General features: G+C 35.0%; 1 long non-coding RNA gene across 1 annotated transcript in view; it reads right to left on the minus strand.

Annotated features, from left to right (window-relative positions):
- The window catches only part of LOC141553485 (uncharacterized), a 45,385-nt gene extending 18,102 nt beyond the window's left edge, over positions 1-27,283 (minus strand). Inside the window, exons 1-2 of the long non-coding RNA XR_012485473.1 lie at positions 27,192-27,283; positions 9,434-9,545 (exon numbers count right to left, since the gene is read on the minus strand). This is a non-coding gene — a long non-coding RNA (uncharacterized LOC141553485). The remainder of the gene's footprint in view (positions 1-9,433; positions 9,546-27,191) is intronic.
- Between the last annotated feature and the right edge of the window lie 528 nt (positions 27,284-27,811).

Below are 27,811 nucleotides of genomic sequence, written 5' to 3' on the forward strand. Positions count from 1 at the left end.
TATAGGTAATGCATATATAAAAAATATATAAGAATGTATTTATGTAGGTCTATGTGGGTGAATGTGAATATATATGTATAAATATATACATATATACATATATGCATATATACATACAGGCCTATATTAAGCACAGATACATTTATATATAAATACATATTGCATATATATTTATAAATTTGGAGAGCTGGGGAGGTGAAAGGGGAAAAATAAAATAAGAAGTGAGTAACAGAATATAATAAAGGTAGACACTCATAAATATAATTTCTTCTGTTATTATATATCCTTTCTTGAAAAGAAAATTTATTGTTATATATTTTGAATTTTCCCTGATTTTCTGGCACATGACAATGTTTTTTTTTTAATTTTTACTTCTTTCTTTTTTCTACTCTAGTTTTTCTTATTTTGTATTTAGTTCAATAAATTTTTAAAAAGTAAAAAAAAAAAAGAACTATTTTACTTACTCTCTACAAAAGGAGAAACTTATTTAAGGAAGCAGGTCCTCCTGAGAATTCTCAGATAGATGAGTTGCAGGAGCTTGGGAAATACCCTGGCAGTTAAGTCTACTACTGAGTGATAAGACTTGGTAATAAATGGGAAAATTATGGAAAGGGGGGAAATTTTGTAATTAATGTGTGGAAAAAGGTATGAAGAAAAGACTGCAGAATCCTCTTATTTAATTTTTATAATTTTATTTTATGGACTAAAACCAAAGCGTGGTACAATAAAAAAGATAATTGCATATGAAACAGCAAATCTACTATGAACAACTTGCTATTCCTTTGGAATATGCAAAGTTATCATATAAGTTTCTTTTTTTCTTCTCCCCAAGATGACTGCTATTAGACTCTAATTATATAAATACACATATTATACACACACACACACACACATATATATATATATATATATATATATATATATATATATATATAATATATTTACAGACATATAAATTATATATAAATATGTATGTGACTATGTATATGTACGTATGCATATGTAAACACAGATACATACACACATTCACATATGTACATATACATACACAAAAAAACATACATATTTGTATGCCAAATTATTTTATACATGCTTTTATTTGTCAGTTCTTTCTCTGGATGCTGGTAGTGTCTTTCTTCATATTAATTTTATAGTTAATTTGAGTATTTATAATGGTCAAAAATTTGATTCTTCAGGTCAAGGCAGGAAAACCACCAGAAGCTGGTCAAGTCTTCTCTTTCAAAGTGCAGGAGGCAGGAGAGCCACCTCGAGGCTGATCAAAGATGGGAACTCTGTGACTGACTTGTCCTCAGTTTAAATACTCTACTACAATTACATCAATTGTAGAACTATTACATCATCATGTAAAACTAGATAACCATTGTCTTATCAGTTCCACTGTGTTAACACCTTGTAGGATTAAATCAATCATACTGAGCCTTAAGTATATTTTTCCAGAGTTCCTGCCCTTTACAATGTCTAATGATTAATCTTTATACCAGGATAAGTTTAAACTGATGCACTAGAAGAAATAAAAGAAGAGAAATCATTTTTATGAATGTATGGCTTCTGGCAAACTTTTATTGCTTGTTGCAACATTATGAGAGTAATAACTATATTCATATCTAAGTACGGGTTAGTGAAACTTGCTATTTCAGGTAAAATTTTGTGGGTCTGTAGTGTAATATTATTCTACATTTTGAATTTAAACATGATTTTTATAGTAAGTAATCCACTATTTGAGAAAAATGTCACAAGTTCATCAGAGAAATTGGAATGTGATCCTTAGTTGCAGATGTGAATATCTGAATCTGGAATTAAATTCAGGGAATGACTTTTACAAAATTGAAGGTGGGGTCCTCTTGACCAAGTTTCCCCCTCTTGCTATTTCCTTTGGACAGTAATGTTTTACACCTACTTAATCCTGAGTCTGGTAACTGTTAGGATTACTAAGTGAGAACTGAGGTTTTCTGGACAATTACAAGGTGAGAACTCAGGTTGACTTGATAGAGGGGGCAAGCTCATTGGCTGGGGTGGTTCTTCCAGAAGCCCTTGCATTATCCCACGCCCATTCTCTGGGAGAATAAAAGAGAGGACTCTCAGAGAAAGAAGAAGACTCTCTGCATTACATCAGGCCTGACGGGGCTCTCTGCAGGAAGGGAAGTCACTTCTAAGGACAAGAGTTAACAGCAACTGCCTGGGGACAACGGTTCATTTACAGGAAGAAGAATCTGTTGGAGAGATTTGAGGTAGACACAGCACATCTCTTCCCAGAGAGCGATCCGGCAGCTTCTGGAGATGACAGCACGCAACAATTGGCGCCCAACGTGGGGCAAGGACTTTTGCTTATCCTGACAAGAGGAGCTAGACCAGACCTTTGCAATTTGGCGCCCGAACAGGGACAGACACGGTCCTGATTCCAGTGGAAAAGCTTCCGATCTAGATCTCAGTCTCTCTGACCCAGAACCGTGAGTAACGAGGAAACTTTGTTAAAGATTAAGTGAGCGTGCTAATAGATAAATAAGGAACTTAACTTGTTAAGGGCTAAACCAGGAATCTCTTATAGCTGAAATGGGGCAGATGTTAGCTATATTCAATCCCTGGACCTCAGCCAACTCAACCTCAGCCCCAGAAGCAACCTCAGCTCCATTCAGGAGTGGTACTATAGAGAGTATAATCAAGATAATTGAGGAGCAGAGTTTACTTGTAACCTGGGTACAGATTGCTAAACTCTTGGCTGCATTAAGACGCACATCCCCTTGGTTCTTAGAGGAAGAAAAGATAGATGTAGATAAATGGAAGCTAGTGGGATATGAAATGAAAGAATTTCAAGCAAAAAATGGGCCTCGTTCAATTTCTGCAGAAGTATTTTATATCTACAACATAGTTCAATTAGCCTTAAACTATCAAGCAAGTTGTAGGAGAAGGAAAAGTTCTAAAAATGAACAGAGGAGGAAGTGTGAGGAAAAAAGGAAAGATCAAGATCTTTCCCTAGAGCAAGAGGATTTAAATGAGGAATTATGGTATGATTCTCTTGAAGAAGCTTCAACCCTGCCTAGAGAACAGATTATTGACAGGCCCACATCAACCCCACCTTCAGAGATGGAGGAAGAAAGAGGGGAAGAGGCAGAAACACAAACAGAATTGCCTGTGAAGAAGCCTAAGCCTATGACAAGATTAGAAAAAGCATTGGTTAAAGCTAAGAGAGAGGGACAGGATATAAGTGATTTTATACATGCATATCCTGTGATTGAAAATACTGACTCTGTAGGTAAAAAAAGGAGAAGATATGCACCTTTAGATTTGATTACAATTAAGGATTTGAAAAAAGGTTGTACCCTTTATGGGGCTACATCAGCTTATGTCAAAATGTTACTAGATGGTTTGTCTTATGAAGTCCTAACCCCGAATGATTGGAAATCCATAGCAAGGACATGTCTGGAACCTGGAGAAAATTTATTATGGCTTGCGGAATTTCATGAATTATGTAAAATTCAAGTCAGATGCAATTTGGAAATAGGAGTTAACACACAATTCACTTTTGAGCACTTAGCTGGTGAAGGTCAGTATGGAGAGAATTCGGAACAGATTAATTATACCATGACAATATATGAGCAAATTGCTAAGGCTGCAATAAAAGCTTGGGGTGTCCTTCCTGGACAGAAAGATCGTGGAGAGGCTTTCACTAAAATACAGCAAGGTCCCAATGAACCTTTTGCAGATTTTGTGGGACGTTTGCAAACTGCTGTCAAAAGAACTATTGGAGAAAATTCAGCTACAGAAATAATGACCAGACATCTGGCTAAGGAAAATGCCAACGAGATTTGCAAAAGAATTATATGGGGATTAGACAAAGATGCTCCTTTAGAGGAGATCATAAGACGCTGTGCTACAGTGGGAACAAATGCTTTTTACACCCGGACAATGATGAATGTGGAAAGACAGGGTCCCTCATGGCAAGGGCCTTCTAGAGAAACTCGGCGATGTTTTCAATGTGGAAAAATTGGGCATCTAAGAGCTCAGTGTAGATATGGAGATACAGTGAGAAGACAGGGTGAGAGAAGACCTAAAACTCCATGTCCAAAATGTCACAAGGGCCTCCACTGGGCCTCCGAATGTAGATTGACACAGGGAAATGACAGGTGGGGCCCAGCTTCAGCCCCCCAAGTGGGGCATGATGGCAGCCGAGGTTACATCCAGAGAATTTTAAGACACGATCAATCAGCCAAAAGGCAATCAGATGGAAGAAAGGGATTGAAATTAGGAAAAATAGAGTTGTGTGCAGTAGAGACTACCGAGATACTCCCTGGAGAAGTGAAATCTGTTCCTGTTGAGCCTATGGATCCTTTGCCTCCAGGCACAGTAGGCTTGACCATTTCACCTTCTGAGAGTGCCTACAAAACAGTGTCCATCCATACACTGATGTGGGAGACTGGAGAACGTGTATCTAATATCCCAGTCACTAACACAGGCAGACAACGTGTGATTTATCAACCAGGAGAAGTAGTAGCATCAGGCTTATTGTTACGGACCCCTAATAAGCAACCTAGTGATAGTCGCCTAGATTTTGACTCCAATGAACAAAATCCAGGAATATATTGGACAGCAGCTGTGACAGCTGACCGACCTATGCTTACTATTTATATAAACGGAATACCATTTGAAGGATTGGTAGACACGGGTGCAGATCGTACAGTTATTAGAGGTGCCAATTGGCCCGGTCACTGGCCAAAGATTAAAGCAGACACCTATATGCCTGGGGGAGAGGGTTTGCTTGTATTTCTTCAGCAGGAGAAGGAATCAGATGGGTGCCAACGAGTCATATTCGCCTTATCCATCAGAGAGAGACAGAAAAAGAGAAAGACCTCAAAATAAAGGAGAAGATCTAAGAAACATCTGACACTGAAAGAGCATGGATAATAAGAAGACTGTTAAAGAACTTTAAAACCAGCAGGAATCATTGGACTTCCTCACACAAGATGAGAATAATGGACAATGGACTTATGGACATTTATAAATTTTCAATTTATGATTATGTTATATACTTCTAGCATGTGTTACGTTACTATGTTACTATGTGCTTATGTAATTTATGTAATTATCTGTAATACTTCCCATATTGATGGATTTATGTTTCAAGGTCATTTATGTAATTATCTGTAATACTTCCCATATTGATGGATTTATGTTTCAAGGTCATGACTGTCCTATGTTCTAAATCAAAAGAAAGGGGGAGATGTTAGGATTACTAAGTGAGAACTGAGGTTTTCTGGACAATTACAAGGTGAGAACTCAGGTTGACTTGATAGAGGGGGCAAGCTCATTGGCTGGGGTGGTTCTTCCCAGAAGCCCTTGCATTATCCCACGCCCATTCTCTGGGAGAATAAAAGAGAGGACTCTCAGAGAAAGAAGAAGACTCTCTGCATTACATCAGGCCTGACGGGGCTCTCTGCAGGAAGGGAAGTCACTTCTAAGGACAAGAGTTAACAGCAACTGCCTGGGGACAACGGTTCATTTACAGGAAGAAGAATCTGTTGGAGAGATTTGAGTAGACACAGCAGATCTCTTCCCAGAGAGCGATCCGGCAGCTTCTGGAGACGACAGCACGCAACAGGTAACGAGTTGGAATTTTGCTGCATTGATTAGTTATTCCAAAGTCTTACTTGGGACTCTTGCCTGGAATCAAATAGCTCACTATAAATATTGTATTACCTGTAAGTTCTTTTCCTTTTTTCCCTAACCATGTTTGAAAGACAAACAAAAATCCAACTAGTAATATAACTAGATCAAAAGTTTAGTAGATAGTTTAGTAACTCTTTGGAAATAATTCTAGATTGCTTTCCAAAATGATTGGATTGATGCACAATTCAACCAATATGAATTAGTGTCCCATTTTCCCCAAATCCTCTCCAACATTTGTTACTTTCCTCTACTATCATTTTAATCAATCTCATAGATGTAAAAAGATATTTCAAGACCATTTAAATCTGCATTTCCCTAATCAATAATGACTTAGAGCATTGCTATATATGGCTATGAATAGTTTAGATTTATTCATTTGAATGAATCATATCCTTTGATTATTTGTGAATTGGGAAATGACTCATATTCTTATAGATTTATGCTGGCAAAGAACTAGAAATTGCAGAGATTCCAATCAATTGGGGAATGGCTGAACAAATTGTAATATATAATTATAAGGACTACTATTGTGTTATAAGAAATTATGAGCTCAATGATTTTAGGAAAACATGGAAAGACTTGCATGAAATAATGAAGAGCAAAATGAGCAGAACCAAGAGAACATCATATATAGTAACAGCAAGATTATTTTAAGAATGACTTTAAGTAAATAAGCTATTTTATCTATTATAAATACCCAAATTAATTCTAAAGGACATATGAAGATACCTGCACCCAGAAAAAGAAATGATAAATAGAAGTAGAATATAGTACACACACACACACACACACACACACACACACACACACACACACACACATACCTAACGATAGGCATCTCTAGAACAGGTGCAGAGGAAGAAAAAAAATCATGATAATTTTGTTGAATATTTGAAAGGAATGTATCCCATCATTGTTTATCATGAAATGGATTTTAGTAAGGTTGGTTGCATGATATCAGCCATCTTACTCTATTTTCCATAATCATTGAAAACAAATGACAAAACAAATGTCAAGATGACTGGCAATGACTGGCAATATCCACATAAGCTGATTTCATGGCCATCACCTCTTGCAATCAGAGAAAATACTCAGAGCTGAAAGTTGGAGTTTTTAAGTGAGGAAGTCATTATCACTGGATTAAAGAATACATGCCAGCAAGTAAAGTATAAGGAAATTGAAAAGGTAGTAATGGGATAGAGTAGAAAGGGCTTGGAATGCCAAACAAAACATTTTTATTATCCTGGAGATGATAGAAAACTACTGTAATTTATTAAATAGAGAGGCAACATTGTGCACCTGTGTTTTAGGAAAATTACTTTGGTGTCTGGATGGAAGATAGATTGGAATAGGTTAATAAGATTGATACAATAAGATTTTTTTACTATGGTTTGTAATATGGTTAATAATTCTTGCAGTTAAGGAAAAAATCTGATACATTTTCTATTGACAAAAAGTGGGAAATTTAGAAAATAGTGATTCTGATTCTAATTTATAATTCATTTATTTTCCTGTTTATTCTATCCTGTATCACCCCAAATATGTTGTATATTGCTCAAGTTATATTTCTTTGTCTCTGAATTTAGTTGAGAAATTTAACTAGCCTGTAATAAGTTCAGCCATCTAATTCTCCTCTAATTATTGAATTTCATTGATTATTTCTTTACCTCCCTTGGAGTAGGATGGGAGAACATTATAATAACTGTGATAATTCTTTTGTTGGTATGTTGTTTTTCCTACTTGTATTTGTAGTGCTGTTGCAAATTGTGCCTCTAATAGAATTCATTTTTGAGCTTTTCTGTTTCCTCCATGATAAAGGATCTACTTGTGTACCAGGCAAGGAACTTTGTGGAAGATATCATTGGAAAGAATGTATGAACATGTTATGAGGGGTGAAATTTGTACAGTGGAAGCAAGAGTGTTCATATGTGATCTTGAGTATCATGAATTAATGTATACCTCAAAAAGCAGTTCTATCCCATGGGAAAACTTATAAACGATCCTGGACCATCTCTAGTACTATGCCTATAATTGGCCTGGACTAAAGTGGAACAAAGATCTGCCACTATTTTGCCATTGCCCAGGGCTGGGTTCATGAATAAGCTCCTCTCAAAAACCTATTTATTTTCATGGTAGTATGGACTGCTCCTCTCCTTTTATATCACATATCATCTCAGAAATGGGACTATTTCTTTTGATGATCTTTGCTGATACAGACAATAGTATTTGTATTGTGTCTTGAAGGAATTCTTGAGGGATTCTGTGAAGCAGAAGTAAGGAGAGAGGACATTCTAAGCATAAAGGTATTGCCAGTGGAAAACTCATAGAGACTGAAGCTGAAGTGTTATGTGTAAGGGAAAGCGAAAAGACTCATTTGGCCTGATTTCAGAGTATGGGAAAGGGAATAATCTTCAATGAGGACAGCCCATTTTGTGTGCCTATGTGCATAATCTTAATGTATACATGAGAGATTGTTTTTTTTTCCTTTTTTGAGGAAAGCCAAGGAGAGAAAAGTGTAGTTCAGCCCTGCAGTTTAATCAGTGCAAAACTCCTTCTACCAATATAGATCATCAAATTCATTTGAAATTTATAGTTTTGTAGAGTTATTTGGTAGCCTTTGAAATTCAGTAACATGTGTGATCATACAATTAGTATGTTAGAGGCAGTACTTAAAATGAAGTTTTCCTAATTCTAAGGATGTTTCTGTATCTTAACTTCTCCCCACTACATTGTTCTTTATTGTACCAATTCCCCATCCCCACTTTTGGGAGAAAGGTAATAAATTGATGATAATTGATGTATACACACAAACACACACACACACATACACACACACGCGTGCACATACACACACACATTGATCCTTGCGCAACCCTGTGAGATAGATGCTCTTATTTTCCCACTGTAATGAACTGAGGCTAATGTCTCAGATTAGCAGTGTCATATATATCCAAGTCATGAAGTGGTATTTGAGATGGTAGTGAACCCTTCTTGAACCCAAGTCTAGCACTCTATCTACGACTACAGAATTTTATACTTTTTATAGCTCTCACTCAGTTGAGTAACTCTATGCATACTATTTTTCATAGAAATCTGCTGCAGGAAATAATGATAATCAGGGGCAAGGCATTTGCCTTTTTCTCTTTACTCATTGCTCAACAGAAGTCAATCTCTAGAAATATGCAGGTTGCAAATGTGTGCAGTCTCTTCAGCTCATATTTATCTTTTCTTCTAAGTTAATGGCGATTTTTGACTCTTTCTTTAATTAGCTAATTGTCTAATCACATATAAATATCTCATTCTCATATGACTCCCCCATCAGTAAACAGCATTATTGTTTCTGTTAGGATAGAGTCAATTATATATTTCTTATGATATTGTTTTTTTAGTCATGTCTGGGTCTTTGTGATCCCATTTGGGGTTTTCTTGGTAAAGATGCTGCAGTGGTTGCCATTTCTTTTTCCAGTTCGTTTTTAGAATGAGAAAACTGAAGAAAACAGGTTTGGCAAAACTACCACACAGCTAGTAAATGTCTGAGGTCACATTTGAACTCAGTTCTTCTTGATTCCAGGCTGGGTGCTCTATTCACTGGGTCACTTAGCTACTTCCGTGTAATGATGATTAATGCTTGCCACATCCTGAACTTTCTGTCTTTTTGAAAAAAAATATTCATTTTATATAGCATGGAATAATTTGCAATCCCCTTTATCGTTTATAATTTCTTAAACCAAAATCATATCTTCCAACCTACTTTTCATCATTTTCCTTTATGCCTGCTTTCACAGTGAAGTCACTGAGTTGTCTGTCCTTTGTTTGCAGGATCTTGTTATAGTCCTCATGAGATTTCTTTACTTGGTTATGCCCTGCAGTGGGTAGTGACACACAAACACAGCACAATTAACTTCATGGTGGCTCTTATGAGCAGCAGAAGTACTGCAAGTCAAGATGGCTAAGTGTTCCATGAAATGATACTTCTTATTGCCTTTAGGTACATTGTGAAACTAACTCTGCCAACTCCTTTGTTTTGCTTTTTTAAGAAAATAACTATGAACCCACTTTCCATTTGGCTGTAAGGGGTTTTTGTCTTCTGGCTTCATTTATCATGGATTATCAATATTAATGTGATTGTTTTTATCTAATGACATGAAAAAATCGATCATTCTTGAATGAAGAAATCACATTTAGAGTACCAACATCTATCATCCATCCATCCATCTATCTATCTAACCTAAAAACTACAATCCTTTCCACATTTTACTCTCTTTTCTGATACTCAACAACCATTGCAAGAAAAGTGGAAGGCCAGTTAGTGCAATAAATTAAGTTATAGGACTAAAATCAGCAAACATTTAATTGAAACTCAGCCTCAGACATTTGCTAGGTGAATAAGCCTGGGAAATTCACTTACCCTCAGTGTACCTCAGATTTCTTAATTGTAAAATGGGGATGATAATAGTAACAATTTTCAGTATTGTTGTGAGAAACAAATGAAATAATATTTATAAGGAGACAGTTAGGTGACCACTGTGCCTGGAGTCAAACAGACTAGTCTTCCTATGTTCAAATCTGACCTCAGAAACCACTAACTGTGTGACCCTAGGCAAGTCACTTAATCTTGTTTGCATCAGATTTCTCACCTGTAAAATGAATTGCAGAAAGAAATGACAAACTACACTCATTTGTGTGTGTGTGTGTGTTTGTGAAGAAAATCACAAATAAAGTCATGAAAAATCAGATAAGACTGAAATGAATGAAATAAATATTTATAAGAACCTTAATATAGTGTCTGGTTCATAATAGTCACCTAATAAATGCTTCTTCCCTTCCCTTCCCTTCTACCAAGTACTTAAATTTTTCTTTGGTTCATATCTTGACATAGGTAAGTAATTATCCAGTGCCTGCTTCATTGGTGATAAACTTTGCAATATTTAGCTGCATTAGTTTTTTGGTAGCAGACTCCCTCTTTTCTTCTCTAGGACTTAAGTCAAAGTTTGGCAGAGACTGGGTTCAGCCACAGCTTTTAGAGAACCTTTTCCAATAATATTATGAGAAATCAGAGTGAGATTTTTATGAAGGCTGAGTAAAAGGAGCACAAAAGAAAATTCCCTCCAAATCATTGGGCTAAGTTCTTAGCTGGGCTAATAAGGCCTTTTCATATTGATATATTTCATTTATAATGCTTTCTGATAAATTAATTTAGAGATACTTCAAAGACTGATTGCAATCACTGGGACTGAGACAGAGATATGCTACTAAATATTTAATAACTTTATCTGGAAAAATATATGTCCACTTTATTTTGTTGTTTGACACTTTGAAACTCCATTTAAGGCTTTCTTGGCAAAGATACTAGGGTGACTTGCTATTTCCTACCAACATACTCATTACATACTTTTAAGTTTAATGTGCATTTCCTTAATCACTTCTTCAAGCCAATAAAACAAGAAATTAATCCCTCTTTTGTAGCCTTTGCCAACTTCCAAGATTGGTACTCACATTGAAAATTTGACAATTGTTTCACTATCTAGTTCTAGATGTGTCCGACACACCTCTGAAATTACAAATTAGGTAAAGAAACCTTACAGGCTTTGCCATCTAGAAACCATAAATCTAGGAATGAAGAATAAAAGGAAGTGATAGGTATAGAAGCCCTGCAGAGGTGGATCAGCCAGATTAGTTTTAGATTGACTAGAATAAAGATAACTAGTGTTGAGAAATGGTGTAATTTCCATTTATAATAGAACATCATATTGTTCTTTCTACTACAACTCTGTGCTTGTTATTTCCCCCATTTTGTAGATAGCAAAAACATCTAAATGCATAGCAAATTAGTGACAAAGCCAGAACTGAGACCTCTCATCTCCCAGTTCTACTCTTTTTTTCAGTGTACTGTAAGAGCTAGTGAGTATAGAAAATAGTGGGAGAATTTGCTCACTTTCTATACAGGAATGTCCTGCCTGATACCACTGATCAATAGAATATTATTGCATTCTTCTGAAGATCAGCTCATTTGTTAGAAGGCAATTAGTTGAAGTTAGTAGTGGGTTTTCATGATATTATTAAATGCCACATTTTTAGTATGATGTATTAATGTGAAACTAAATTATATGGGACATGCACTATTTTATAACATCTGCTTATGAATGCTGGAATTCAGTTTATTTATTCTCCCTCCTTTTAACAGAATATCATTACTGATATTTAGCATAGTAAGAGCTTAATAAATGCTTATTGATTGGGGTAGTTTCTTCAGTTATTTAAGATAATCACCATCAATCCTTTTCCTGCTTGTCCCATTCTCTGCTAATTACCTATGATGGATTTCAAATTTAAGTTGATTGGGATAGACTGATGTACTGTGACAGAGGGATGGCCTAAAACTAAACTCTTAAGATTCTTTTTGACCTTATAATGAAAAAATAATATCAACTAACTCAGGAGAGGATTCTGAGAAGATGGTAAAATAGAACAGAAAATTCCAAGCTCTCCAGATTTCTCTCACAAACAAGACGAAATTACACTCAGGGTGAATGTAGAACAGCAAAAATGAACAAGAATTGGAGAAGAATAGTGATCCTCTTGGGACAACCAGAGAAGGTTGCAGAAAAACAATTCCAGGACAAAGGTTTGGACCATATGATTTGTCAACACGTTTAGCTTTTTTCCCCATGAAATAGCAAGCACTGAGCCCTGAAGCTAGCTGTGTGTGATATATCCTCAGTCTCAGTCACAGAAATTTTTTTACCTCCCAGACAGTATGGGGAGTCTGGCTTCTGATTGGGGAAAATTGAGGGAACTTCTACTAACAAGCCCACCTCTGCTGCCAAGACATGGCCCTTGGGAAAGAAGGAACTAGCATGTACCCAGTGAGTGCAGAAGAGTGGATGGGTACACTGCTGGCTGTGGGCATTTATTAGAGTTGAGTTCTTGATTTTAGTTTTGGGCCAGAAAGGAATAACTGAAGGAGAATTTGAGGCCAGAAACACCCCCAAGATACCTCAAGACTAGATTACACTAACAATTTGCTATTTGGAAAAAAAAGAGAGAAAGATTCCCATCATAGAAAGCTATTATGGGAATAGAATTCATCTTCAGAGGATGCTAGTGAAGGAAAAAATTCTCTTTTATCTGAAAGAGTAATGTTCAATAATCACCTGTTCAAAAAGAATTCATGGAGGAGCTCAAAAAAGACTTTAAAATCAAATAAGAGAGATTGAGGAAAAATTAAATAAAATTAAGAATCTAAATTAAACAAGAAGATTGTATAAATCAACTAGAAAAGAAAATCTAGAATCTTAGGAAAGAAAATGACTCCTTGAAAATTAGAATTGGGCAAGGGCAAGCAAGTGAACTTATGAGACCAAGAAATATTAAAACAAAATATAAACAATGAAAAATGGGAGAAAATATGAAACATCAGAAAAACAACTGATCTGGAGGACAGATCAAGAAGAGAAAATATAATAATGGGACTACCTGAAAGCAATGATCGAGAAAAAGCAAGAATCTTTTTTATCATAATACAAAAAATAATCAAGGAAAATTGTTCTTAAGTGTTAGAGAAAGAGGGAAAAGTAGAAATAGAAAAAAATCACCACCTTAAAAAGATCCTGTGAGAAAAATCTAAAGGAACAATATATCCAAATTTTGAAATTCCCAACTCAAGGAGAAAATATATGAGCAACAAGGAAAAATAAAAAAAAATTCAAATATGCTGGTACTGTGATGAGAAGAATCACATAAGACCTAGCAGTGTTACACTAAGAACACTTGGACCACTATATATGTGAGCAAAAGAACAGAGATGGTAGCAAAAATAATCATGCCCCCAAAACTTAAGCATAGTCCTGAATGAAAAAAGATATTCAATGAATTACCAGATTTTCAGGATTTTGTTTGAAAAAGACCTGAACTTAATAGAAAATTTGACATACAATCTCTAAGAGATATGTAAGATAAACATCAAAGACTAATTATAAATGACTAAGAAAAACATTTACTTTTTATATGTGGAAATATAAATAGTATATCTAAGACTGTCATTAGTAATGGGTAATTTGAAAGAAATATTGGGGTAGAACTGAGATATAATTCTAAAAAGCAAAATCATGTAGAAAAAGGGAAAAAATTGTAGTTATCTTATATAAATGAGGTGTGAGAAGAACTGACACACAGGAATTTGATGAGATAGGAAGACTGGTAGTTCTGGAACCTTATTCCTATCAGAAATGGTTTAAATAAATACCAATGCATGTTTGTCTAGAAGGATATAAAAATCAAAATTTAGAAAGAAATAAAAGGGGAAGGCAATAAGAAGAGGAGAAATGATAAAGAGGGAATTTTTAGAGGGAATTATACTCGTATCAGATCTGGGTTAAAGAGAGAACAACATATACATTTAGAATGGAATAAAAATCTTCTAAATTTATAATGAAATAAGAAGGTGAAGGAATAGGATAAAGAGGAATATATAGAAGAGTTTGTAAATTAATTATAATTGGATAAAGAAGAAAATATATATATTTAGAAGGGCATATAAATCTTCCAAATTCAGATGAAACCAGAGAGCAAAAGGAAAAAGTCGAGAGAGATAAAAAGGGAGGAGATTTTGGGAACTGGGGAGGTTAAGTAATAGGAAGGCAAGATAGCAGGTACAAGTGAGGTAAAGGAATTGGGAGGGATAGGAATAGGGTGATGAGTAGAAGCAAAGCAGAGGGGTGAAAAGGGGTACAAATAGAGTAAAAGAACATACAAATAAGAAAAGTTAGGAAAATAGAAAGGAAGAAAATAATAAATAATTATAGCTTAGAATGTGAATTGGATGAATTCTGCCACAAAATGGAAACAGATAATTGATTAAAAATTTGAACTCAACAATATATTGCTTTCTGGAAATGTTATAAAAATGAAAGATACACAAAAAATAAAATAAAGATCAGGAGTAGAATTTGTTCATGTAAAATTATATTATCTTAGTGTTTAATACCAATAGAACATTATTGCTATAACTAAAATAACATGGCTTATTGTCCTCCAAATGTTATATAAAGGATATTTATTCTGGTTACATTTCATTTTGTTGTGTTACATTCAAAGATGCTCTTGTTGATTTAGTGATGTTTCACTATAATGTCTGGGCTAGCTCCCTGGAGGTCCTCAGGATCAGTCAGAGTGAGGATCAATCAAAGTCCTTGGTCTTTATGGGGAGAAGTGAAGGAGGCAGGCAAGCTGCCATGTGGCTTGCCAAAGATGTTTACTGGATTCTGGAGTCCAGAGTCTCCAGCCTCTCTCCTTCTCGTCCTGCAGCCAAGTGACCCTGACCTCTCTCTCTCTTAACCCTCCAATCCTTGCCTACAATTACCTCACCACCACATATTCAGCAAGTGCCAGTCATGAGGAGAGCCACCACATCACTATCTCATCTAAGTATATGCTTTTAGAGCCATTATCTCACATCAAATAATTAGCCTTAAGTGCTCTGTTGTCTGATTCAAGCACACCTTTTCAGAGTTTCAACCTTTTACATTTCACTATTTTATTTCTCATATCAGGGGAATAACTAGGAGGAACATTTCCACTGAATCAGAAAAAAAAATCTGGGGTAGCTAGATGGTACAGTTCATATAATGCCAGGTCTGAAGTCAGAAAGTCATTTCTCTGAATTCAATTCTGATTTCAGACAATTACTAGGTGTGAGACCCTGTACAAGTCAACTAAATCTGTTTCCTTCACTTTCCTTATCTATAAAATAAGCTGGAGGAGGAAATGGAAAACTATTGCAGTGTCATTGCCAAAAACATGGCTGAAAATGACTGAACAAATACAAACACAAAAATCCACCTTCAGTTGGGGTAGGCTGGATGTGAAGAATAGAGACCATATAGAATAGGAAGTCGGATAAATATTTATCTTTGCACATCATCTGATCCCTTCTTAACCCAACAAACATTCACTAAGTACAAAGCAAGGAGAAAAATAGCATATTAGACTAAGGGCTGACTTCAAATTCAGACATGGAAAAGTTTGAACTTTAGCATAGATTTTCAGAGTATTACAAAATTTGAGAGTTAGATAAGTCTTCAGTGGCAAGAGGTACCCAGAGGAGTCATCCAGGAATCTTTCCTTGGCCCTGTATTGTTTTACATTTTTATCAACAACTTATAAAAAGTAAGTATATAAAGTATGATAAAGTCAGAATCCAAAAAGATCTTGACAGAAAACATTCCCCTGATTGCAATAAGATGAAATTAATGTGGATAAATGCAAAATCTAGAAATTGAGAAGAAAAAATCAACTTTACAGGAAAAAGGATGGAGGAAGGACAACAGTTTGTTCTGAAAATGATTTGAATGTATTGATGGTTTCAAGAACAATTTGACTCATCAGTGTGATGTAGTAGCCAAAAAATATAATTTTGTGTTGCGTGGAAGGACATAGCTTCCAGGAAAGAGGATATAACAGTTTTGCTCCACTCTTTCCTAGACAGACTTCATGTGAAGAATTATCTTCATTTATGGGTACCATAATATTAGAAAGGAATTGATAATAGTGAAGAGGTTTAAATCCAAGCCAAGATGTGTTGGAGTCATTCTGAACCAATTGCTAATTTTTCCTCTGAGGAAAGACTTGATTTATTGTTTTTTATTATCTAGACTAAATAAGGTGATGGTTAAAATGATAATAAAGCAAATTAAACTTAAAATATATCATACTTATGTCATGCTTACATTCCCTGTCCATTGCAGGAGAACTGGTTATTAAAAATTTCCCACTGTTTCCTAACATATGAGAATCAATTGACACTTAAGTTGTTTTGCCTGAAAATAGATGTCTGAGGGATGAACATGGTAATTGTCTTCAAGTATCTCAAGGGCTGTCATGTGGGTAAAAGGATTAGAATTATATTTGCTCCTCCCCATGTCCCCATAGTGGGCAGAATCAGGAACAATAGCTGGTAATTACAAAGAAAAAAATTAAGGCTTTAGTTAAGGAAACTCTTTCTCACTATTATTGTTGTTTAGTTGTTGTTTCTATCCCATCTGACTCTTTGTAACCTCATTTGGGACATTGCACATAGCTGCCCTAATTATTGGAACTCTCTTAAAGTGGAATGGAGTTTAACTAACTTACAAATTTCAGAGACTGAGCATCAGCATCTCTTTCTTGAGTATGCCCTTGTGGACATTCCTTTCATGCATGAGTTGGACTGCATGATCTCTAAGGTCACTTTAAATTCTCAAATTCTGCAATTCTGCAAAGACTTAGGGTTTAAAGTCTGCTTTTGGTCATGTGACCCTGGGGAACAGTTTTTCAGTGTCTCTAGGAACTCTCTAAGACTTTACCCTGTAAGGAGTTGCAAATATACTTTGACAAAATGAGTTTCCTACACCAATAATAGCTCAACTTCAGATCCCATCTTCTAAATTTTATGTAAGATTATGTGGAATTGTACCTGGCAGAAATTGTGAGAATGGTGCATCTTTGAGATGAAAGTATATTGTGGGTTGAATAAGGAAAAAATAGATATCAGAAGAAGCTGATTACTCCACAGCAACATGATCAGAAGTTGTATGTCTTTGTGTGTACCCAAGTACATTTGTGCCCAGGACACACATATACTTTTTAAATAAGGATATGCCTACTCATACACATTCCCCATATGTGTTCCTCCCATGAATATTTTCTCCCAGGAATATTTCCTCATTCATATTCCCTCTATGTGTCTACTTTTTTTCCTTTAATGATTTGTATATTAGTCAGGGTTTTCTTGCTATGTTATTTTAGTTTGTTTTGAATCAATTTTACTCTTTGAATGGCTAATGAAAGCAGACCATCTAAGGAAAGTTATGAACTATGGTTTCTCATTGGAGATAAATCTAGAAAGTACCTTGAATCTTGCTTGAATAAGCTTATTTGGGAAACCCATATGCAAATTGAAGAGATCTTCCAGATGTTATGAAGATTTGCTGCCTCCATTTTCCTACCATTCTCCTATTGCATAATCCCTTGTAAAATGGCTTTTATTTCCTTCTAATGCAAATACTTTCACAATAATCAGCAATGATGCCTTTATTTCCTGATACTTTTTCCAAGTTTTCTTGATCTCTATGAAATATTGGGACATTGATGACGTTTCTTTCCTGCCTCCCATGATGTCATACCTTTATGATTTTCCTCTTACCTCTCCAATCACTCCTTCTCAGGCTCTTTTTTCTTATTATTTTATCCTTTAATTAGAGCAATTTATCAAATGTATGGTCTTGACACTAGTCAAACTGAAACCTCAAAAGACCAAACCTTTTAAGGCCAAGGTCTCCCATTACATCCAGGGCCATCTTCAGTTGTCCTGATCTACATCTGACTCTTGGACTAAGATGGCTCCAGAGGAGAAAGTGAGAGTGGTCAATTTGCTCAGTCCTTCCTCACTTAAGGCAAATTCACTTGCCTCTTATGGCATCACTTCCCTGAGGCACAGTTCTTTTTGAGAAGTAAGGACAAACACCAAAAAACCCCAAAACCAACAAAAACCATCATCACCTTTCCTTTATCTAGTCTTATCTTATTACTGTTACTTTATTATTATCTTTAAATGGAAAATTTCTGAGTCTATTCTTGGTCACATGTGTGCGTGTGTGCTTGTGTGTGTGTGTGTGTGTGTGTGTGTATGTGTATGTGTTTGCTTGAGCATCAACCTCATGTTTTTAACTGCTTGATGAATATTTCCACTCTGATGCATTTTTCATTTCTCATACCAAGCAACTCTATCACCAGTCATTATCTTCCTCATAAACAGGATTCTTATTTTCCTATTTCCCCCCTCCCCATCTATCATTTCTCTTCCTCCTCCTCCTCCTCCTCCTCCTCCTCCTCCTCCTCCTCCTCCTCCTCCTCCTCCTCCTCCTCCTCCTCCTCCTCCTCCTCCTCCTCCTCCTCCTCCTCCTCCTCCTCCTTCTTCTTCTTCTTCTTCTTCTTCTTCTTCTTCTTCTTCTTCTTCTTCTTCTTCTTCTTCTTCTTCTTCTTCTTCTTCTTCTTCTTCTTCTTCTCCTCTCTCTCATAACTGCTTTCAGGTAGTCTACTTATCATGTTTTCTCTTTTTAATATATTCTCCAGATCAATTGGGTTTTTTTTTAGATGTTTCATATTTTCTTCCACATTATTATTATCTATGCTTTGTTTTTATTATTTATTGGTCTCATAACTTCACTGGCTTCTCTTTGCCAAGTTCTAATTTTAAGAAGTACTTTTCCTTCTTAAGATTTTGGATCTCCTTTTCAAATTTGTTCTCTTTATATAATCTTCTGGTTTATCTTGGATTGTTCTTATTTTTTATTTTTCCTCACTTTTTTTTTTGATTTTTAAAGTCTTTTTTGAATTCTATAAATTATATTTGTTCAGGTGACTATTGGACCTTATTCTTTGGGGTAAGAGAATATTTTTTACTTCAGTGCTCTGAAGATGAACCTTGGTCTTCTTCATTACAATAGTTATTTTACATGACTGAATTCTTTTTCCTTTGCTCATTTAAAAAAAATATAACATGGTAATTATAATCACCTCTAGGCTCAGGGTAAGAAGAATGGTGCCTCAGATCCTTCCTCATTTCTCTTCTCTGGCCTGAGACTAAAATAAAAAACTCAGCTCTCCTTTTCTTTCCTTCTTTTTATTAATTTTATAATTATAATTTTTGACAGTATATATGCATGAGTAATTTTTATAACATTATCCCTTGTATTCATTTTTCCAAATTTTCCCCTCCCTCCCTCTACTCCATCCCCTAGATGACAGGCAATCCCATACATTTTACATGTGTTACAATATAACCTAGATACAATATATGTGTGTAAATCCAATTTTCTTGTTGCACATTAAGTATTAGATTCCGAAGGTATAAGTAACCTGGGTAGATAGACAGTAGTGATAACAGTTTACATTCACTTCCCAGTGTTCCTTCTCTGGGTGTAGTTATTTCTGTCCATCATTGATCAACTGGAAGTGAGTTGGATCTTCTTTATGTTGAAGATTTCCACTTCCATCAGAATATATCTTCATACAGTATTGTTGTTGAAGTGTATAGTGATCTTCTGGTTCTGTTCATTTCACTCAGCATCAGTTGATGTAAGTCTCTCCAAACCTTTCTGAATTCATCCTGCTGGTCATTTCTTACAGAGCAATAATATTCCATAACCTTCATATACCATAATTTACCCAACCATTCTCCAACTGATGGACATCCATTCATCTTCCAGTTTCTAGCTACAACAAAAAGAGCTGCCACAAACATGTTGGCACATACAGGTCCCTTTCCACTCTTTAGTATTTCTTTGGGATATAAGCCCAGTAGTAACACTGCAGGATCAAAGGGTATGCACAGTTTGATAACTTTGGGGGCATAGTTCCAAATTGCTCTCCAGAATGGCTGGATTATTTCACAGCTTCACCAACAATGTATCAGTGTCCCAGTTTTCCCACATCCCCTCCAACACTCATCATTATTTGTTCCTGTCATCTTAGCCAATCTGACAGGTGTGTAGTGCTATCTCAGAGTTGTCTTAATTTGCATTTCTCTGATCAGTAGTGACTTGGAACACTCTTTCATATGAGTGGATATAGTTTCAATTTCATCATCTGAGAATTGTCTGTTCATATCCTTTGACCATTTATCAATGGTTTGATTTCTTATAAATTAGAGTCAGTTTTCCATATATTTTGGAAATGAGACCTTTATCAGAACCTTTAATTGTGAAAATATTTTCCCAATTTGTTACTTCCCTTCTAACCTTGTTTTCATTAGTATTGTTTGCACAGAAACTTTTTAGTTTGATGTAATCAAAATCTTCTATTTTGTGATCAATAATGATCTCTAGTTCTCCTCTGGTCATAAATTCCTTCCTCCTCCACAGGTCTGAGAGGTAGACTATCCTCTGTTCCTCTAATCTACTTATTATCTCCCTCTTTATGCCTAAGTCATGGACCCATTTTGATCTTATCTTGGTATATGGTGTTAAGTGTGGATCCATATCTAATTTCTGCCATACTAATTTCCAGTTTTCCAACAGTTTTTTTTCAAATAATAAATTTTTATCCCAAATGTTGGTATTTTTGGGTTTATCAAACACTAGATTGCTATAGTTGTAGCCTTTTTTGTCCTTTGTACCTAATCTGTTCCACTGATCGACTGGTCTATTTCTTAGCCAATACCAAATGGTTTTGGTGACTGCTGCTATATAATATAGCTTTAGATCAGGTACACCTAGACCACCTTCATCTGACTTTTTTTTTTCATTAATTCCCTTGAAATTCTCGACCTTTTATTCTTCCATATGAACTTTGTTGTTATTTTTTCTAGGTCATTAAAATAGTTTCTTGGGAGTCTGATTGGTATAGCACTAAATAGATTAGTTTGGGGAGTATTGTCATCGTTATTATATTCACTCGGCCTATCCACGAGCACTGGATGTCTTTCCAATTATTTAAATCTGACTTTATTTTTGTGGCAAGTGTTTTGTAATTTTGCTCATATAATTCCTGACTTTTCTTTGGTAGATGGATTCCCAAATATTTTATGCTCTCAACGTTTGTTTGGAATGGAATTTCTCTTTGTATCTCTTGCTGTTGCATTTTGTTGGTGATGTATAAAAATGCAACTTTGCTAAAGTTGTGAATTATTTCTAATAACTTTTTATTAGAATCTCTGGGGTTTTCTAAGTATACCATCATATCATCTGCAAAGAGTGGCAAAAACTCAGCTCTCCTGTAAGTCCCCAAAGCCAGCAGCATCCCTGCCCCATTGCTTCCGCACTCACTCAGCATGGGCTAGTTCCTCTTTGTTCAAGGTTGTCTAGCAGCACATTTTGGCCTAAAGTTCTTATTAGATTCCTCAGCCTTCCCACCTGCTTCTCAGAGACTATACTCTTTACATTGTCTGGGCAAGAAAAATTCTTGGGTCTGGGACTGAGGCTATTCTCCAAATCAGTAAGTCCCTTAGACTCACCACCTGTTGTTTTAGGGGAGATAACCTTGTGGTGTTTATACTTCACATAGTCCAAACCTATATTTTAGGATTTTTCCTGAGATCTTCTCTGGCTATTCCAAGAAGACCACAGTTTTGCTCCAATGCTCCTTTAGTTATCATCATCATCATCATCATCATCATCATCATCACCATCATCATCATCATCACATCACTTTATTTCACCCTAAGGAGATATTTTTTGTCTTGTTTGTGGGAGAAATTTGGAGAGTTTGGAATTATCTGACCTATTCCAACATATTTCCAGAATCCTCTCTTCCATTTTTCTTTTAATGATATCACCAGGTTTTTACTTCCCTATGCTAAGAACCTTGGGATCATTTTTGAAACTTCCATTATAACACATCAATCTCCAACTCCTGCTGATGTTATCTAAACATTTTTTTAGAATATGGCCCATCCTTCATTTCCACTACTATTCCTTTACATCTCACTTGGACTACTGCAATAGCTTCTAACTAGAATTCTTGCTTATTGCCATTCTGTTCTACACACTAAGTCAAATGATTTTTTAAACATTCTGCATTGAGAGTTCTGATTTTTTCTAAATTTATTCCTAAATTCCTTTTAAAAATATTTTTTCATCCTCTTTTGAATTTCTCTTTTATTTTTCTTTAATTTCTTTAATTTCAAAAATAGTAATTTCTACTGTTGTTTTTCCCCATTTAGTAGTTTATTTTTTCCAATTACATGTAAAGATAGTTTTCAACATTTACCTTTATAAGATTTTGATTTCCATTTTTCTCCCTTTCTTTTCTCCTCCTTCCCTAAGTCACCAAGCAATCTGATATAGGTTATACACATACAATCATATTAAGCATATTTCACCATTAGTCATGTTGTGAAAGAAGAATTTGAACAAAAGGAAAAAAAAACACAACAACAAAAGTGAAATCTTCAATCTTGCATTCAGACTCCATAGTTTTTTTTCTGGTTGTGGATAACATTTTATACCATGAATCTTTTGGAATTGTCTTAGATTATTGGATTGCTAATAAAAGTTAATTCTATCAAAGTTGATCATTTCTACTATTATTTTATGATTCTGAGAAGTGTATAGCATTTTTTCTCTAATTAAGTAATACTGGTTCATTTCCCTGTCTTCCATAATTTTTTCCCAAAATTATTTGAGCTTTTTGGATGATTTATTCGTGATTCCTTATGTTTTATGATCCTTTTTGTTGGTTTATGTACTTGTGCATGATATTTATGTAATCTTTCTTTTTTGTAATTTTGGCTTTTTGCTTGTAATTCCTAAAATTTTCCTTTGGGAATCTTTACATTTTTCAAAAATAGTATGTCATCTCCCTCCCAATTACATGTAAAGACAAATTTTAATATACATTTTAAAAAGCTCCTTCCAAACTTCCCCTCCTCCTTCTCTTGCTTTCCTCTCTTCCTAAGATACTAAACATTTTGCTGTAGATTATATATGTGCAATCATGTAAAACATATTCCATTTAAGTAGTTTTGGGAAAGAACTAGTGGATCAAAAGAAAATAAATTAAGAAAGTAAAGAATTAATTAAATTAAGAAAGAAAGCTTTGTTCTGTACTCAGTTCTTTCTCTGGATGTGGATAGCATTTTTCATCATGAATTTTTCAGTAATATCTTGGACTATGTATTGTTGAGAATTGCTAAGTCATTCACAGTTAATTGGGTTAGTTCTTTTTTTGCTATTACTTTTGCTATTATTGTGTACAATTTTCTCCTGGTTCTGCTTACTTTGACTCAGCATTAGTACATGTAAGTATTTTTTAGGTTATTCTGAAATCTTCCTGTTTGTCATTTCTTATAGCACATTTGTATTCCATTACATTTGTATACCACAACTTTTTCACTCAGGAAATTTTCACTCATGCATTCATGCACTCCTTTTACTACATTATAAGCTTCTAGGTAGGGACCTTTGGGTGGCCTCAGTTTGTTTACATTGGGGACAGGTGAATCAATTGGACTTGGATTTCTCTCTTGAATGTCTTGAAGGAAGAGACTGGTCCTAGCTTTTTAAAATCCCTTTCTTAGATCAAATGCTCTGTTCCCTCTTAGTCACTTTATCTTATCACACAAAAACAAAACAAAACAAAACAAACACACACACACAAAAAAAAAAAACCCAGAGTATCTTCCTTTCTCTCTCTCTCTCTCTCTCTCTCTCTCTCTCTCTCTCTCTCTCTCTCTCTCTCTCTCTCTCTCTCTCTCTCTCTCTTTCTTCATGCTGCTGGTCAACTCATTGTTAGCCCATTTAGACATTTCAGGAAAGGAAAGGAAATAATTATCTATGAGAGATTCCTACATCTATCTGCTGAGTTGTGAACCTGCAAGGTTTGTATTTAAAGCACTAGATATCTCAAGTTTAGTTGGGAGTAGGGACACTGAATGAGACCTTGGAGTATTAAAATTGTCCTGGATTAATACATGATTTTTTACATTGTATATGTGTTATGAATTCCTGTAGATTCATTTAGAAAAAAAAAACTATTTGGCATATTTTTCTTTAAATAATTTTTTTTGGGTTGGAGAGATATATAGAAAGCAAATATTTGACAATCTTATTTGTTACCCAGATGTATTGTATGGTCTTTTTAAAATAACATTTTATTTTTTCAATGAAATGTTGTTTCTCTCTCACTTGTTTTATTCTGTATTAACAGTGTAAAGACAATTTCAAAAGAGTTTAAGATCCTTATCAACATCATAACAAAAAATCATGATCCCAAATGTTATTTTCTTAAAGTATAAAATTACAATATTTTTTCTATGTCCCTGAATGTTCAATAATTCCTAATTGCCTACTATATTAAGTTCATCCCTTCAATCTAGCATTGAAGACTCTTCATGCCATGGTCCTGATATATCTTTCTGGCTTTAGTTCTCACTACTTTATTATATCAAACAATAAATTAACAAGTTTTTATTAATCACTTACAATGTCGCAAACTACAGGAGTCTATGGGGTGATCAGGAAGGACAATCAACTCTGGCATGGGGATATGACAATCTTTTCAGGGCTGTTCACTTGTCACTCAACTCTCACCTACGACTCCAAGAGCAGTGGCCACATCCTAACGACACTATCTGGGTAGATGAGTCAAACCAGGTTGATGGTAACCTATAGGTCTCAAACCCATTGATGACTTAGGATGTTGTCTACATCAAGCATGTGAAAATTTCCTCCAGTGAAATGGGCAGAACAGTTGTTGCAAGGCTATGAAGGTGGCTGAAGCAGATCCTGTGGAGCTTAAAGCTTAGTCGGGTTAGTTCCTTTTTTTGTGATTACTTTTGCTATTATTGTGTACAATTTTCTCCTGGTTCTGCTTACTTTGACTCAGCATTAGTACATGTAAGTCTTTTCTAGGTTGGAAAATGAAGGATGAATGATAGCAACAGTCAAGCACTATATTAGGTTCTGGGAGCATAAGACAAAATTAGGTAGACCCAGCCTTCAAGTAGCCTATAGGAGATCACAAAGTATAGGGAATTAGAAAGTTGTAAGAGACAATGAGATGATTCAGATCAGCTTCAATAATCTTGTGATGGAGAAAGCCATTTACACACAGAGAGGACTATGGGAACTGAGTGTAGAACACAACATAACATTTTGACTCTTTCTGTTGTTTGCTTGTATTTTGTTTTCTAAATTTTTTTCCTTTGTTGATCCTATTGTTCTCGTGCAATAAGCTAACTGTATAATATGTTTGCATATATTGGATTTAACATATATTTTAACATTTTTTAAAAAGAAAATTGTAAGGGAGATTTGTTTTAAGTAGTGTAACAGTTGTGAAGGAAATAAGTCAAAGAGTTGTAGAAAAGAGTATATTTTTTTATTCTTTCTAATAACAATGAAAATTTCAATTTGGCTACTGTTCCCAGATTAAGAAAAGAAGTAGAAAAAGAGAAATGGGTAAAAGCTCTGTGTGGCTACAGAGCATATAGCAATATGTCAACGTTGAGTAGATCCTAGTCTCTTGGTAGATTGGGTTAGATGTGAAATGTGGTCCAGAGCTGGTTAAATAAATTGTATTGGGTCAGTTTTCAGTCACATACTCATGAATCAGGATAGTTCAGTCCCAGGTTGGGAATGGAATCCTAATGATGAGAGGATATGTATATCCTACATTCTGAGAAAAATGTTCTACCAGCTGTTCTTAGAACATACCTTTTTCTTTCTTAAAAGGCCTTTGCTTTGTTTCTACTCTACAGAATGCCCTAACCACTATCCCATCTCTCTCTCTCTCCTTCTCTCTCTCTCTCTCTCTGTCTCTGTCTTTGTTTCTCTCTCTCTTTCCTCTGTCTCTCTCTCTGTTTCTCTCACACACATATACACTCCCCACTCTTTGCTTTTTTCAGATTATTTCACCTTAGAATGAACCTCATTTCCTGAGTTCCTAATAAGTCTCATCCTCTGACCTTATCTTACAACATTTATCTTATTTTACTTTGTATTGTAGTCATTTATATACTTGTCATCTTCTCTAGAAGACTGAAAACTTCTTGGGGGCAGATAGCATTCATTATCATCTTACCTACTCAGTCCTTTAGCACAGAAGTACCCTACATATATTTATCAATAATTCAATCATTTTTTACAAGAATTTGTTTACTTACATAGAGTCAACAATTATTTGAATTGAGACTTAAAACAGAAATTTGAATTTCATTTAATTAACATATATTTCATTAATGATATTTGTAAAAATTCTCAATGTAATGATAGGTTTGAAATGTTGATCTGCTGTAGCTACAAATGCTCTTAGATTATCAAGCAAGCATAAAACATAGTTAATTGTAAAGTTGACTATAAATTTTCAATAAAAACAGAAAGAAAAATGATTATCTCAGATGCTAATTGGTAAACATTTGTGAGTGAGTTTTAATACATGCTTTCTGGAGAAAATGATTTGATTTGAAGGAAGATCACTAATGGTAGGAAATCCAGGCATTATATAAATAACTCACATTTAAATAGCTCTTTAAAGTTGGTACCTTGCCAATCATACCATATGAACCTACTCTGCATCTGTGCCTTCTTACTGACCATTTTATTGATTTCAAGTAATGTGTATATTCCAGTACAAACCAATGAATTTTTGAAAAGGTTAAATTTTCATTAAAGTAAATATGTTTATTTAGAACACTGCACCTCATTAGCCCAAATATATTTTTAATGCCAAAATGTGATTCAATTGTTACAAATTGCCACAAATGAGCCAAAACAATTAGTTGATTTAGATTATTAAATAAGATAATAAGTGAAAAATGCTAAACAATGAGGTTTGTAGAGAAGTACAGTCATTGTCTCTCTTTGTAGCTTGCTTGGAGATTTTTGACTGAACTAATGAACACCATAACAGCTAGGGGAAAACAGGCCTTACTACTGCTGACTCTAGCTCAAGAAGTAATTATTTATTTGGCAATAACTAGATGCACATATTTCCACCACTTCATCTTCAAGTAAAAAGCCATTCCCCCATACCTCTGAATCCCTGAAGTGCTGTATCTGAAGAAAAATCTATATCCATCAAGAGTATATTGGCTGATATACATATTATTAGTCCAAGCATAGGCTTGTTGATCAGCCAGAAGTTGCTCTGCCATGGCAACCAAAGAATCTTTGCAAAAATTCACAAGGGGACAAGAAAAGCCTCTTGTACACCTAGGAGAAGCGAGATTATGGCTAGTTGTAGAAATACAAGGCAAGTAGTAATCATAAACTATATGTATATTTTGTCAGAACGTGTCTACTGTGAATCTAGTCTAATTTATCAAAAACAAGAAGCTGTCTCCCTGTCTTCCCTTTCTTTGGACTCAAAAGAACAGGACTCCGTGTCAACAAGGAATGTTCATAGACTCTCTGAAGAGCCAAACTGAGTAAACATATTATGTATTTTTCTAAGAAAACATGGATCTAATTGACTAAGATATTACCTTTAGAAATGAACGATAATTATGCATTTTTTAAAAAGGCATATATTTAAGAGGAGGGATTAGGGTATTGATCAGGGGAATGTCTGAACAGTGTTATGACTTCTCTAACAAATTTGATGAGATCAGTTCTCCCTGTGAAGCTATAAATAATCAAAAGTACCATGCTTA

The sequence above is a fragment of the Sminthopsis crassicaudata genome, chromosome 2 (genome assembly GCF_048593235.1).
Source record: "Sminthopsis crassicaudata isolate SCR6 chromosome 2, ASM4859323v1, whole genome shotgun sequence".
NCBI classification, from domain to species: Eukaryota; Metazoa; Chordata; class Mammalia; order Dasyuromorphia; family Dasyuridae; genus Sminthopsis; species Sminthopsis crassicaudata.